Source organism: Vipera berus (assembly GCF_964194415.1).
Source record: "Vipera berus genome assembly, chromosome: 1".
NCBI classification, from domain to species: Eukaryota; Metazoa; Chordata; class Lepidosauria; order Squamata; family Viperidae; genus Vipera; species Vipera berus.
Genome location: NC_138202.1, coordinates 257496143 through 257512029, shown reverse-complemented (window position 1 = coordinate 257512029; position 15887 = coordinate 257496143).

Here is a 15887-nt window from a genome sequence, read left to right as displayed (position 1 = left end):
AGAAGATCTTAAAGTCCAAACTCAATGGAGGAAATACCATGAACACAATCAACACCTGGGGAGTTCCAGTCATTAGATACACAGCTGGAATAGTGGACTGGACTCAAGCAGAACTAAAAGCAATGGACAGGAAGACCAGAAAAATAATGACAATGAATCATGCCCTTCATCCACGCAGTGACATTGACAGACTCCATCTACCAAGGCAAATAGGTGGGGGCGGAATGCTGCAAGTACATCAGATGGTTGAAGAAGAAAAAAATGGCTTTCGAAGAATATCTGAAGAACAATGATGAAGATGCACTGAAGTTAGTATATCAGGAAGGCTTGCTGACTATTGGAGAGAACAAACTGGCCTACAAGAAAGACCAAATGAAGAACAGAATGGAGGCATGAGAAGACAAAGCACTAAATTGCCAGTACATTAAAAAAATAGCTGGGAAAGCAGATAATAACAAGACCTGGCAATGGCTAAGAGCAGGAAAGTTGAAGAAAGAGACCGAGGGACTAATTCTGGCTACACAAGACCAAGCTTTAAGGACAAATGCATACAAAGTCAAAATTGAGAAGACAGCAACAGACAGTAAGTGACGCCTATGCAAAGAAGCTGAAGAAACAGTGGACCACCTGGTAAACTGCTGCAAGAAGATCGCACAGACTGACTACAGACTGACTGACTACTGTCTACAAAGTAGCAACAATGGTGCATTGGAAGATCTGCAAGAAATATCATTTGCCTGCAGGCAAGAATTGGTGGGACCATAAAATAGAGAAAGTCATAGAAAATGAAAATGTTAAATTGCTCTGGGACTTTAGAATTCAAAGAGAGAAGCACCTGCAACATAACACCCTGAACTTAACAATTGTTGATAAGAAAGACAAAAAAGTCTGGATAGTGGATGTGGCAGTGCCTGGAGACAGCAGAATAGAAAAGAAAGAACTGGAGAAGATAACAAGATACAAAGGCCTACAAATAGAAATAGAATGACTATGGCAAAGGCAAGCAAGGGTAGTACCAATAGTAATAGGCATCTTGGGTGCAATCCTAAAACAACTGAAGCACCACTTGGACACCATTGGCATTGACAAATTCATCATCAGTCAATTGCAGAAGGCGGCCTTACTAGGAACAGCTTCCATCCTGCGATGATATCTGTAATACCACCAATTCAAACATTCGCATCTACCTATCCCAGGTCCTTGGTAAAGACTAGATAGGTAGACAAAAATGCCAAATCCAGTCTGAACATCTGGGTGACTGTGTGATGATCAATAATAATAATAAAGTTGGAAGAGACCTTAGAGGTCTTCTAGTCCAACCCCCTGCTTAGGCAGGAAACCCTATACCACTTCAGACAAATGGTTGTCCACTCTCTTCTTAAGAACTTCCAGTGTTGGAGCATTCACAGCTGCTGGAGGCAGCTTGTTCCACTGATTAATTGTTCTATCAGGAAATTTCTCCTTAGTTCCAGGTTGCTTCTCTCTTTGGTTAGTTTCCATCTGTTGCTTCTTGTCCTGCCTTCAGGTGCTTTGGAGAATAGCTTGACTCCCTCTTCTTTGTGGCAGCCCCTGAGATATTTGAACACTGCTATCATGTCACCCCTTGTCCTTCTCTTCATTAAACTAGACATACCTAATTCCAGCAATTATTCCTTATATGTTTTAGCATCCAGTCCCCTAATCATCTTCTCTGTACTCTGTACTCTCAACATCTTTTTCACATCATGGTGATTAAAACTGGATGCAGTATTCCAAGTATGGCCTTACCAAGCCATTGTAAAGTAGTATTAACACTTCACATGATCTTGATTTTATCCCTTTGTTAATGAGTTAGCTTTTTTGGCAGCTGCAGCATACTGCTGGCTCAGATTTAAGTGACTGTCCACTAGTACTCTGAAATCCCTCTCAGTTACTATTATTGAGCAAGGTACCACCTATACTGTATCTGTGCATTTGGTTTTTCTTGCCTAAATGTAGAACCCTAGATTTTTCACCACTGAATTTCATTTTGTTAGTTAGCACCCAATGTTCAAGTCTGTCAAGATCCTCCTGTATCTTAACCCTGTCTTCTGGAGTGTTGCCTATTCCTGCCAGCCTGGTGTCATCCAGATTGTGATTGTGGTCCAGTCATTAGTCAATATAGTCAGGAAAAAAGTTGATGGCTTTCAATGTCTGAGATGTAAAGCTGGATGAAAAAAAAAATACTTCCAGCAAACTTTTCTACTGCTGACACTGCCTTGTAAAGCTCCTGGCTATTAGTTGTTCCCAGCCTCATCATTCTGACTTGTGATGAGGAGCTTGGCCTTGCACTCTGCCACTCCTCGGCTTTCTATCCAGTAGTGGATGCATATCCAAAGATGTTGTAGGGGCTGGATCAGCTTCAGCTCCCTATCCCACATCCCAGTCATAACTAGTATCTCAAGATCCTTTTACTCATCCAGTAAAAATCTAGAACAAACATAATACCAGTGTAAAACCAATACAGAACATTTGATACAAACAGAACAAACACAGAGTTAGGATGCTCTAATCTTTTGGCTATTTGTTGCATATTAGAATATTAGACAACTTTTTCCTGTTTCTTCAGCTTAGGGCTGTGTTTAGGGATGCGGTGGCTCAGTGGGTTAGGATGCTGAGCTTGTCGATCAGATGGTCGGCAGTTTGGCTGGTCGAATCCTGAGTGCTGAGTAACAGAGTGAGCGCCTGTTACTCGTCCCAGCTTCTGCCAACCTAGCAGTTTGAAAGCACGTAAAAATGCAAGTAGAAAAATAGGGACCACTACGGTGGGAAGGTAACAGCATTTCATGTGCCTTTGGCATCTAGTCATGCCGGCCACATGACCACGGAGACGTCCTCGGACAAGCGCCGGCTCTTTGGCTTTGAAATGGAGATGAGCACCAGCCCCTAGAGTCGGAAATGACTAGCACGCATGTGCGGGGTAACCTTTACCTTTACCTTTACCTTAGAAGGGTAGAATGGGATTTATTTAGTGATTTATTTGATTTCTATAGCCATCCATTTCAACAAATGACTCTGGACAGCATACATCATAAGTCATACATCATAAGTCATGAAAACAATTATAAACAATTAAAACTATTTAAACAATAGAAAATAAATATGTATGGCACCAAATTAAACTGTTAGGATTAGGATGTTAATACTGTACAGCCAGGAAACAGGGCCCTTAATACACTTGAGGTCCCAGGCCTCACAACCAAGTCTTCATGACTTTACAAAAGACCAACAGACTTGGGGATCATCCTGATATCTGAAGGGAAAATATTTCAAAGGGGAGGGGTTGTGGTAGAGAAAGTACATTTCCTGGTTCCTGCCAGCTGATGTTCCTTATCTGATGGGACCCACAACACGCACGATCTGACTGACTGAATTAGATGGGTAGAAACAACTGGAAGATGATTGTCCCCAAGCCATGAAGGGCTTTAAAGATGATAACCATCACTTTGCACCTGGAAACAAGCTGGCAACCAATGCAGGTCATGAAGCAGTGATGTTACATGTGTCAAATACCCAACACCACTTACTGCCTCAGTTGGCATTCTGATGAAGCTTCTGAATGCTCTTCAAGGCTAGTCCCATATTGACTACATTGCAGTAGTTCAGAAGAGAGGACATGAGAGCACAAAGGGCTGTGAGCAAAGTCTCCTGGTCAAAGAACAGGTGTTCAATCGGTGCACTATCTTAAGGTGTGGAAAGATCCTCCAGGCCAGGGCTGCCACCTGATTTTCTAGCAGAAGTTGTGAATCCAAGGACCCCCAGAATATGCACTGGGTCCTTTTGGGGCAGTGCCACCCCATCCAGGGCTAGTGGTGGATTGTGCATGTCACATGTTTATGTCTTTATTTTTATTTCTGCAAAACCCATTCATATGGTTTATTTTCTCTACACAATTGAGCAAATAGCTTCCTAAAGTCAGACTACACATACTTTACAAGATTGGAGTGTAAGCTTGAATAATTATCCAAGGAGACTACCAATGAGAAGGATCTAGGGCAACTCACCACTGCCAACTTGTGGTGGCCATCTTGCCACAACCAATTCATTGTGGCAAATTGCCATGGAACAACTTACTGTGGAACAATTCCATGTGGGATAATTCAATGGAACAAATGTTATCCACCACTGTTTCTTTGACATTATTTTCATTTTTGTCCATTTTCACAAAAATGGAAATAATGTCAAAGAAACAGTGGCAGATAATATTTACCAGTTATCCTGTGTAGAATTATCCCATGGTGAGTTGTCCCACAGTGAGTTGGTTGTGGCAAGTTATTCCAGGGCAAGATGGCCATGGCAAGATGGCCATTATGAGTTGGCCACAGTGAGTTGTCCCATTTCACTATGAGAATTAGAAGCATGGTATAAGGGGATTGGGTCAACTCGCCATGGCCAACACACCATGGCCAATTTACAATCAGACAACTTGTCACAGCTAACTCATCATAAGTTAACTTGCCATGGCACAATTTAACAATTCAATTTAATTATTTGAAATAATTAAAAATATTTTAATTCTTGTCATTCACATTTCATTTTGTCCCTCCTTTTGCGTCCTTTAATTATTCTATTCCACCATTTCTTCAATGTTAGTTTATCTCATGCCTTGTGTAGAATTGTCTCCCAGTAAGTTGGCTGTGGAGAGTCGTCCTGTGGTGAATTGACTGTGGCAAGATGGCTGTGGCAAGTTGGCTGTGGCAAGTTGGCTGTGGCGAGTTGACTGTAGCATGTTGTCCTAGACCATGGTATAAATGGAAGAAGTGTTACTCCTGCCACAACTTCATGGATTCTATTGAATATGAGGACCAAATATGAGGAATCTGGGTACAGTCCTTCTCTGAATCCCCTTCTCAAGCATCCATACACTGTTTTTAAGAATATAATTACTAAATGCCTAAGTACTACTACTATGCCTAAGTTGGAATTCAGAAGTCCTGACTGTACAGAGAGAAATCAAGATAAGGCATATCTGTATAATAAATATTTGAGTGTCACAATAAGTTGTGATTTAGGAAAGTATTTTATATATTCCCACAAACATGTGAACAATTCCCCCAAGATTACCTTATAATACTCTCTTGAACTACCTGCTGATTTGTACAATTTAACATATAATATAAATTCCACCACTGATTATTAAATACATGAATTAATAAGCCTGACTGCTTACCTGCTTTTATCTCTGTTTAAACAACTCAAGCACATATAAACTGAGATATTTTCTTTCAGATGTAGAACTATTCTTTTCAATATTTATTTTAATATGAAAGATGTGCTTATTCATCAGTAAGGTTGCAGAGAAGCAGCACATCTTATCAGCTATCCTGATGATAAATGGGAACATCCTTTTCTTAGCAGCACAATAAATATTTCATAAATCCACTTGAATCTCAGAGAAAATGAAAAATATTTGCTATCCAGAATCCCAAAGTTTTTTTTCCCTTAAAGTTCCTGGCAACTATGATATTCTTTGGTATTTTGCACAGAGTTCTAGTGTGTCATCCAACTCTGCATATATTCCTAAATGAATCTGAGAATTATATATATGATTTGTATGGTATGATTTTAATATTTTATTAGTATCTATTACTAGGTAAAAGATGGTCATTATCCTGCAAACTACTTTTAATGCATGAAGGTGAAGTTGCTTCAGCTGGAGCTGTTTCCATATTTATCTTAATAAGTATGTATTTTTTTCTTTTCTTTTTTTAATTATGTGTCATCAGGTTGGTGTCACCTCACAGTCGTAGTGGCGCAGTAGTCAGAATGCAGTATTGCAGGCTAAACTCACTGCTCAGTGCCAGGAGTTTGATTCTGATCAGCTCAAGGTTGACTCAACCTTCCATCCTTCTGAGGTTGGTAAAATGAGGACCCAGATTGCTGGGGCCAATATGCTGACCCTGTAAACTGCTTAGAGAGGGCTATAAAGCACTATGAAGCGGTATATAAGTCTAAGTGCTATTGCTATTCTCCAGGATGATCTGTCCCCAACACTTTCCCTCTAGGTCTTCCAATAGTGCAATCAAAGCCATCCACCCTCCTGACAATCTTGCTCTTTTTTTTCTTCAATCTTTTCCAGTATTATAGTCTCATATAGAGAAGTTAATTCTAAGGCTGATGTCTGTATCTGTCACCATTAATTTGATCATCTTTACATTTATTCTTAGTCATTTTTTCATTGTGTTCCTTGACTTTTATTACTAGAGCTTGCCATTCATTTGTATCAGCACAGAACCTTTTACTGATACTGTACTAATTTTAAAACCACACTTATCTTCCAATCCAGCTTCCTTTAATATATGTTCAGCACATAGGTTGCACACATAAGGAGAGAATATGAAGCTTTGCCTTATTCCTTTACACACCTAGAGTCCATCTGTTTCACCATATTCCATTCAGACTTTCAATTCCTGTTTTGTACACAATTTGAATTTCACATGAGAAGTTTTGGAATTCCATTTTTTAAGCATATTCCATGGCTTGTCATGATAAATACAATCAAAGGCCTTTCTGTAATAAAATTAGGTCATTTGTTTGGTATATAATTATTAAATATTTTGATTATATATATTATAGTAAAACCAATATAAATTGAATTTAAAGAAAAAAGAATTGTAGGAAAGAAGAAAAAGTGAAAGAAAAAAAGAAAAAGAAAGAAGAAAAAGAAAAGAAAGAATATGATAAAGAAAAATAAAAGAAATATATAAAGACGTTACTTCCAGTCTTCATTACAACAAGTATAGACATTCCTTTTTCACTCCTATAAGGTTACAAACAAATATCTTTTCATCTTACAGTATATTCCATCCTTTAATTATAAGCAAATCCATGAGCCTTAAATGTTAATATTGTAGCTATTAATTTCTGGCTCCATTCTTCAAATAGTTCCTTTAACACTTCCAAAGTTATGACATTTTTTATCCTTTTATAAGTTCCAGTTAACTAATACCAAATGGAGGGTTGTGTTTTCCCCCCCTTTATTTAAAAAAGTTGAGTCCCTTCTAGTGTCCAGTTTCTAAAATCATAAAGTTGGTTATCTCTGTCATGAGCTAAGATAACCAAAATAATGCTGATTCCCATGAATAGTTAATTCCAAAATCTTAATGTAAAATCAATATTTTAAATTTAACTGGATCATTAGCCTGCTTGTAACTTCCTTAGATAAAAATGTTATTTAGCTTTTGCTGTTTATTTCAAGTTTAAGTTCCTAAGCTTGTAATTAGTTTTTATTTTATTCTGAGCTGAAGCATAACTCACCTAGCAGCTTTTCAAAATTGTCATTCCAAAGGTCTATAACTTTTAAGATAGTTAATGGGCAGTTTCTGAAGGTGATTAGAAAGTGAGGCTTGCAGGTTTTGTGTCCTTTAAAAGGCTTTGCCATGGTTGCAAGCAAGATGTCTAATATCTTCATCTTCCAGTGCTCAAACCCGTGGGTAGACAATATACTAGAGCTCATTGCATAAAAAGAAATTAACAGAACTTGTGAGGTATGAAATCGGAGAAATAATGGATGGTTTTATTTAACTACTAAATTCACACCAGGTTGTCCTTAAGAGTGGCAAAAATGGCCTAACTATCCAGATCTCTTCTGCTTCCTGTTGTCTTAGCTACTAAAACATCAGCTCTGAATTTGACTGCCAAGCAAGTAAAGAGCTGAATAGCAATGAATGAGCTGGCAGCAGTATTAAGTCAATGTAGAACTTGCTCAGTATTTGAATGTACAACAAGTAAGGCAGAAAATGAATACCAATTTTATTCATGACTCAGAAGGAATTTCATAAAACCCAGGTCAGTAAGTTAACTACTACAGCACTTTCAGTTAAAAAACAGTATCCAAAAATAGGCAGCGCAGGCCAAGAATTTTTAAATGGCAATTTTACCATACTATTTTTTTTAAAGATCCTCTCAGGTTCCCTAAGAAGTGATACTTCTCTACTTGACTTGCTGAAAGAGATTACAAAAATATTACCTGGTCTTTGATGACCAAGTAAACAACTAATTCAAACAGATTCTAAATTCTTCAGTGTAGAGTTGAAAAAATATACTGCCAAGGATTGAAACTGTGGACTAAGAGTATTTTAATGATAGATTGGAGGATCAAAAGTATCAGTGAAGAGGTACATGGTATATATTCCTAATGTTATTAAATTCTGGAAGGACAAATTGAGAATTAGCAAGTGTTCTTAATTTGATTTGGTACTTCTTCTGCACTGGTTGCTTCTTCTGTGTTACCAATTTCACTTTGGTTTTGTTGTTTAATTCTTAGTGTTCTGCAGTTAATATCTATTTGCAGAATCAGATAATTCTAGAACTTGAGCTCAGTCTTAAATTCTTGTGGTCTGTGTAAGGGCTTCTTGAAATCTATCCAAGCAAGATAACAATGTCTAATGAATTAATAGTTAAAAAATAAATATGTTCATTTTAATTCTGTAAACATTTCTTAAAAAATTTGGGAAAGGTGTAAAATATGAGAATGGGGAAAATGGAACCATGGTGGCAATCAGAAGATGAGATGCTCTATTAAAAGGAAGAGACTTTTGAAGCCACAAAAGACAATCCTAGGTATTGAACCATCACTGAAAGCTTGTGTATATATGTATGTTTGTGTTTGTCTCTGTGTGTAGAATTTGCTTTAAATGTTGAATTTCTGCCTACTGCCATGGCTACTGTGAATTTATAACTTGAAATCAAGGAGACAAATATAGTTGCAACTAAAATTGTGTTATATATTTTGGATGCAGTCCAGCAGGAGAATGGGGATATATTATATATCTATAAAATTACTTTCTAATTAATTAATGTAGCTCAACTGTTTATATCCAGAAAGCTGACTAAAAAGAAGCAAGTAATACTTCTGTATGACTACCTGAAAACTAAATGGACATGCTTCATACATTAGAAATCATATTTATCTTGAGAAAGAGGGGGTGGGAGGGAAGGAGGGAGGGAGAGGGAGAGGGAGAGGGAGAGGGAGAGGGAGAGGGAGAGGGAGAGGGAGAGGGAGAGGGAGAGGGAGAGGGAGAGGGAGAGAGAGAGAGAGAGAGAGAGAGAGAGAGAGAGAGAGAGAGAGCGAGCAGGGGCAGATGAGAGATTTAGTGGGAAAATCAGTCAGTTATCCAAGTAACTGCAGAGGCTTCAAATACTGTATCAGCAAACTACAAAAAAAATATTTCAGGGTGCTTGATAGACATTCAAATCCGAAATATATTTTCTCTATGACTTAGTTCTTTCCTTAAGCCTTATGGTGTTCCAAGACTCTATATTCCCAGATTTTCCATCTCTTACTCTTTTAATCTAGAAATCATAGTATTTAAGGTCATTAGTTCACTGAAGTGTGCTGTAAAATGTCTTCCTGTTGTACCGTTTGTCAGTTAGCAGGATTGTTGAAAATATTTTTTGCTAAGCAAGATAGAACGGCATAAAAAGGGAGAATATTATTTTCTTGAGCTCCCAAGGCCACAAAAACATTTGAAAACACATATAAAAGACAGATGTTTAAAAACCTGGTAAGTATGTGAGGTAATTATAATTTATTAGCAAATACAACTATATGACAAAAACTTACTTGGGAGAACTGAGCTTCTGGTTATGTGGAAAACTATCCTTATTAAAACTTTGATTTTGAAGAAAGGATTTTTCCTCTCATTAAGATTGTTTACATACTTTCAAACCATTTACAACAAGGATAGGGTTTTCTATCCACATTACAGAAGTGAAATAAACATTATAGAGTTTTCACCATGACCCCTTTGAATCCTGACTAGGTTTCCCAAATAAACCAAAGTGAACACATCCACCATTAGCTAAATGGACTACTTCATACAGTCTAACCTCTCTGTACGTCTCTGCTCAGAAAGTTATGCAAAGAATCTGCCAGTTTTCTTGATGAGAGTTAAACTAAAAGTGAATAATGCCCAACTTGTTTAAAATGCATCTCCAAACAAAAAAGTATAACCTTGCTAGAAATTACCCTGCCATTTAAAATCTTTGTCAGAGTCGAGTTGAGGAACCGTAGAATGAAGGGCTGTCCCTCGTGTTTTGCAAAAGCTTTGGCAAGGCCTGTCTAAAGTGGCTGCATTTTCAAGTTCCTTTGAATCGGTAAAAGACAGCTTGTTTAACATTTGGAAGGATGAAATAGCGCCATAAAGAGCTTTCCCAAGCTGGTTCTCTCTTTGCCAGCTTGCAGTATCATCATGTATTTCTGCCAAAGAGAGTTTGCATCAGCTCTGTTGACAGCCTCTTGTGAATGTTAATACACCATCTCCATATTCATGTTAAAACTCTCTTCTGGCTCCTCATTTTTTAACAGTACAGTTGACGGTAGGGCCACTGCATTTCTCAGAATTGGAGATGGAAGCTAGATATGAATCCTATCTGTGCCTGTGGCTATAACAATGTTGCTACTTATTCAATTGTTTAATGAAATTCATTTTAAGGGCTCATTTCCAAAACTGAAATGTCCATGCTCATTAGGAATAAAACTACAATGCCAGACTTTTCAGAAGATGTAGATCTGGGGGCCCTCTGCTATTATCGTGTTTTAAAGTAGTTTGGTTTTCAGCATAGCTTGGGTTTGAAAGAATGAGGGTAAATTTCCATAATTTCTTTGGGCCTGAAGGACCTTTACTGCCATGCTGAAACCTGAATCATACCATCTGCTCTTTTTTTGACTCCTCACTCCCACTCTTGTATCCATGTCCTTGTAAGCGTCTTATAAGAACAAGGATAAATACAGCAGTATCCCAAAATCTATGATACAGTATCATTTCGACCCCAAACCACCCCAGTGATGCCCTCGACGTGATGTCCCATTGCCTGGAGGCGGTTCGGGTCTGGATGGGGAGGAACAGACTTCAGCTCAACCCTGACAAGACTGAGTGGCTGTGCATTCCGGCATCCCGGGACATTCAAAATATTCCACCTCTTTCTATGGGGGGTGAGTTTTTACCCCCCGTGGATAGGGCTCGCAACTTGGGAGTCCTCCTAGATTCACGGCTTACCCTGGAAGACCATATAGTAGCCGTGACTAGGGGGGCTTTCGCCCAGGTTCGCCTAGTGCGCCAGTTGTGGCCCTATCTGGACCGGGATGCCCTGTGTACGGTCACTCATGTGCTCGTGACCTCTCGGTTGGACTACTGCAATGCTCTTTACATGGGGCTTCCCTTGAAGACCACTCGGAGGCTCCAACTGGTACAGAATGCGGCCGCGAGAGTTGTCTTGGGAGTTTCCCGGTACTCCCATGTTACACCTTTGCTCCGCGAGCTGCATTGGCTACCAGTTGTCTTCCGGGTGAGATTCAAGGTTCTGGTAATGGTCTTTAAGTCCCTACATGGCATGGGTCCGGAATACCTCGGGGACCACCTGCTGCCGGCGTCACCTTCCCTCCGCCCTGTGCGTTCCCACAGAGAGGGCCTCCTCAGGGTGCCTCCGGTCAGAGAATGTCAGCTGGTGGCCCCCAGGGGGAGGGCCTTCTCTGTGGGCGCTCCGGCTTTATGGAACCAGCTGCCGGTTGAGCTCCGGATGGCACCGGACCTTCGCTCCTTCCGGCGCGGTCTGAAGACCCATTTATTTAAACAAGCTGGCCTGGCCTGATGGGGGATGTCAGGGTTTTTAATGGGTTTTTATATTGCTACTGTTTTATTCTGGGCGATTATTTAATTCTCTTTTAATTTTTGTATTTTCTATTTATATGTGCCCTGTTCACCGCCCTGAATCCTTCGGGAGAAGGGCGGTATACAAATTTAATAAAACAAACATAAACAAAACAAACTGCTGGGTGTTCACATATAAATTCACACATAGAATTTATATAAAGAAGAGGAGGTCAAATTATTCTCCAAAGTGCCAGAGGGCAGTACAAGAAACAATGGTTGGAATCTGATCAAAGAGACAAGCAATGTGGAATTAAAGAGAAAGTTCCTAATAGTGAGGACAATTAACCAGTGGAACAGCTTGCCTTAAGAAATTGTGGGTGCTCCATTTCTGGAAACTTTTAAGAAGAGACTGGACAGTCACTTGTCTGAGATGGCATAGTTTCTCCTGCTTGAGCAGGGGCCCAGACTAGAAGACCTCCAAGGCCCCTTCCAGCTCTATTCTCTATAAGAGAACATCTTCAGAAATGGTTTTGTAAGGACCTACCTCCGTTTCCCAACCAAGAAAGCAGAACTCCTGAAACTTGCATCATTTCAAAAGAAACTTTTATTGGCAGGTACAGACAGCAGGAAAACTAGGCAGGATCTGAGGGTTTCCTGCCTGAATCAATAGGTAAAACCCGTGAAGTAATAACCCCACCCCAACTGTCCATCCAGTTGGTTCAAACAGGCCAATCCATAGGTGACAATGAGCCATGGGAAATGGCCTGATAAGGCACCTCTCTCAAGGTTCCCAGATCTTCGCAGTTTTCTCCGAGATAAGCCAGATGGCCTTGAGGCATTCCATTCACACCCCAAAGAGGATACAACAAAGCAGATAGAGGAAGCATGCACTACAAAAACTAATAATTAATAATTGAGGGATCTGACCGATGTATTCAAAAGGTACATAAGCTTGGCTATATTTCTCCAGGGAATGTCCTATAGATGTTGTTGTGAGTGTTAGGAGCAGTGTGGGGTACATTGGTGAGAGAAATCACGGTTTTCCAAATCTCTGGAGCAAGATTTCAAAGTGTACATTGAGCTGCAGGAGGAAAGGACAATGTCCTTTTACTTGAGCATAACTTCCTATTGATATCTCCATGGATTTAATGCCAAAAAGAAAAGGGAAGAGAATATAGTCCTTGAACTCCTGTAATAGCACTTTTGGATCCCATCTTAAATCAGGTATTTTAAGAAGGAGAGCTTTATTTCCCAACCCCCCCCCCACACACACACACCCAACAAGCAGAAGAGAAATATCACCAGAGGGCAGAGGGTCCACAAGAGCCGAACCTGTCTCATTCTTGTTCTTTCAACTTTTTTTTTTAAAGGGAAAACTTTGAGATGATTGCTGGGAGACACTAGATATGTAGTTTCGTTGAACGCAACTTGGCTGCAAATTTACTTTACTCTATGAATATAATAAAACAATTCAATGGCAGGATTTATTTCCTCCAGCTCACTTTCAGGCATTTACATGTCCCAGTTTTAGCAATCCTATTTGTCATTGATCTCAGTTAAGACAGATATTGAGCTCAGGAAGAGGGGGGGAGCCTGTTTTTACTAAGGTGTCTAAATATAGGTCCCACAAGCTTAGGAACTAGCTCAGGCTTAAACACTTTGACCTAGATAAATGAATTATAAAAGAAAAGCACACTTTTGGAAAAAAGATTTTCTAAAGCAAAGATTAATCGTACCTTGAAAGCTTGACTATAGGCTCTATTGATCCCAGATATTCTTAGAACAGTTGAAAGTCAGACTTTGTACACTTTCTTCTAGTTTTTATGCGAAAGAAGTGACTCGTCAGACATCTAACTGATCTTTACCATCTCTTTTCTCTTTCACTGTATCGCAAAGGTCATTAGGCCTACCAGCTGAATTATGAAAGGAATCTTTTAAAGCAGGAATGGGCAATACTTTATCTAGGTTGCAGGCCTCCAGATCACTTTTTCAGTGGCCGGAAGAAAAGCCTGATTTTCTTTCATTTAATCATATTAATGATAATGCAAGTATTAATAAGGATAACAATTATTCTTAAATATGGTTAAGTTGATTGTTTTGGTGTTGTATAGTTAATAACTAGCTCTTGTCTCACTTTCAGAGAGCTGACACTGGCAATACTTGGTGGGACCTGAAAGGTTGTTTGACCTTCAAGGCCTCAGGTTATCCATCTCTGCTTTCTTTCTTTCTTTCTTTCTTTCTTTCTTTCTTTCTTTCTTTCTTTCTTTCTTTCTTTCTTTCTTTCTTTCTTTCTTTCTTTCTTTCTTTCTTTCTTTCTTTCTTTCTTTCTTTTTTGCTCTTCTGGAAGACCTGAAGCACCTCCAGGATGAGTTTGTTTGGATATGCCTTTCTGTTCATTGTAGTTCATACTGAGTAACATCTCCAGAAGAAAATAAAATATTGAAGTTTCAGAATGGATGACATCAGTCCTGACCAATTTCTGATTCTAGTAAACATATCATTAACATGTTTCAAAAGGGCACAATTCCAGATTTGCTCATTCAAACTTTTTAATTTCTGTCTCCCATATTTACCCCCTTCAGGATAATAGCATTGGCTAACCGTTGGTGGCGCAGTGAAGAATGCAGTACTGCAGGCTACTTCTGCTGACTGCCAGCTGCCAACAGTTTGGCAGTTTGAGTCTCACCAGCTCAGGGTTGACTCAGCCTTCCATCCTTCTGAGGTTGGTAAAACGAGGACTCAGATTGTTGCGGGGGGGGGGGGCAACATGATGACTCTGTAAACCACTTAGGGCTGTGAAGCACTGTGAAGTGGTATATGTCTAAGTACTATTGCTAATCTACCTAGTGATATCCAGTCAGCTTGGCTGAGCATACCATAGCAATGTATTATTCATGATTTTTGTTGCTATTGGGACCACCAGCAATTAGCATTTTGGAAGAAGACATTCACCAACCTTATCCTCAAAATATTTTATATGAAACCTACTGCATGGAATGAACAATAACAGGGTTTTTTTTTAAAAAAGGAATGCTTGTGTGTTTAGCAACAGAGGATTTGTTGCCTTCCATCAATTTCCATCAGTTCAAATGGAAACGATGACTTTTATAATAATGCTCAACTATGGTAAATGTATATATGTATTATAGGCTCAAAGCTTGTGAATCATGATTTCATTTTGAAATAATTAGAATCTTCTGCCATCAACAGCAGGATACATGGATAATTATACTTTAGAATGAAATGTCTGGCAAAAGGCTTCTGTGTTCATATGACAGTTAGGTTTTATGATAAATATTACAAGTGACAATCTTTAATATAAATACAGAAGAGAAAAATTAACACTATCAATCATGGCAGAACACTATGGAAGAAAAGCAGTGACAATAACCAGATTATTTATATATTTTTCCCACCTACATATTCAGCCTAATTTGTAAACAAAATTGCTTTGGACTTAAGCATCCACCAATTACCGTAATCCATTGTTTATGATTGTGACATTAGTAAGTGTCTTGAAAATCTATTATAACACTTTGGGCAGGGATACCTTTATTCATGTTATCATTGACAGAGGGAAAATCATGATATTGTGGGTTGGTCAAACTGGTTCAGAAGAAGAATTCTCTACTTTGGCTATAGATTTCTTTACCAATGAAGAGGTTCCTAACTATGCTCTTATATGTTTTGATGTTGCCAGAGCATCTCAAAATAGAACTCTTGTCCCCATTATTAATAGAAGAAAGTATTAGAGAGAATCTTTGATAAAACACTGGCTAAAGCTGTTATTGAGGCTCTTCTCTCTGAAACAAAGAAGTGCTAGCTTTCTATTACTAGAAAGAGTATTAACACTTTTCAACTTGGCCATTGGGGAAAACTCACCAACAGCCAAGAAAACAAACAAGTCTATCATTGAACAAATCAACCCAGGGATCTCACTGGCGGCACAAACAGCCAGGCTCAAGTGATCCTATCCCAGATATATTATGCAAAGGCTCTGGAGAAAGCTCTACTTATCAGGAAAGCGGAAAAATAAGAGGAGGACAAGCAGCAGGAAGATAGGTGGATTTCGTTACCGAGGTGACGGGGCATCAATGAAAGAACTAAAGAACCAGATTAGGAACAGATCAACATGAAGGAAGTCTATGCATGTGATTGCTAAGAGTTCACACTGTCGTGATGGCATATACTCACCAAAACCAATCGTCTCTATTGTGTCTTCTCCATGTCAGCAAAGATGAGACCATTGCTAACACTTAACCCAAAACAAGTTAG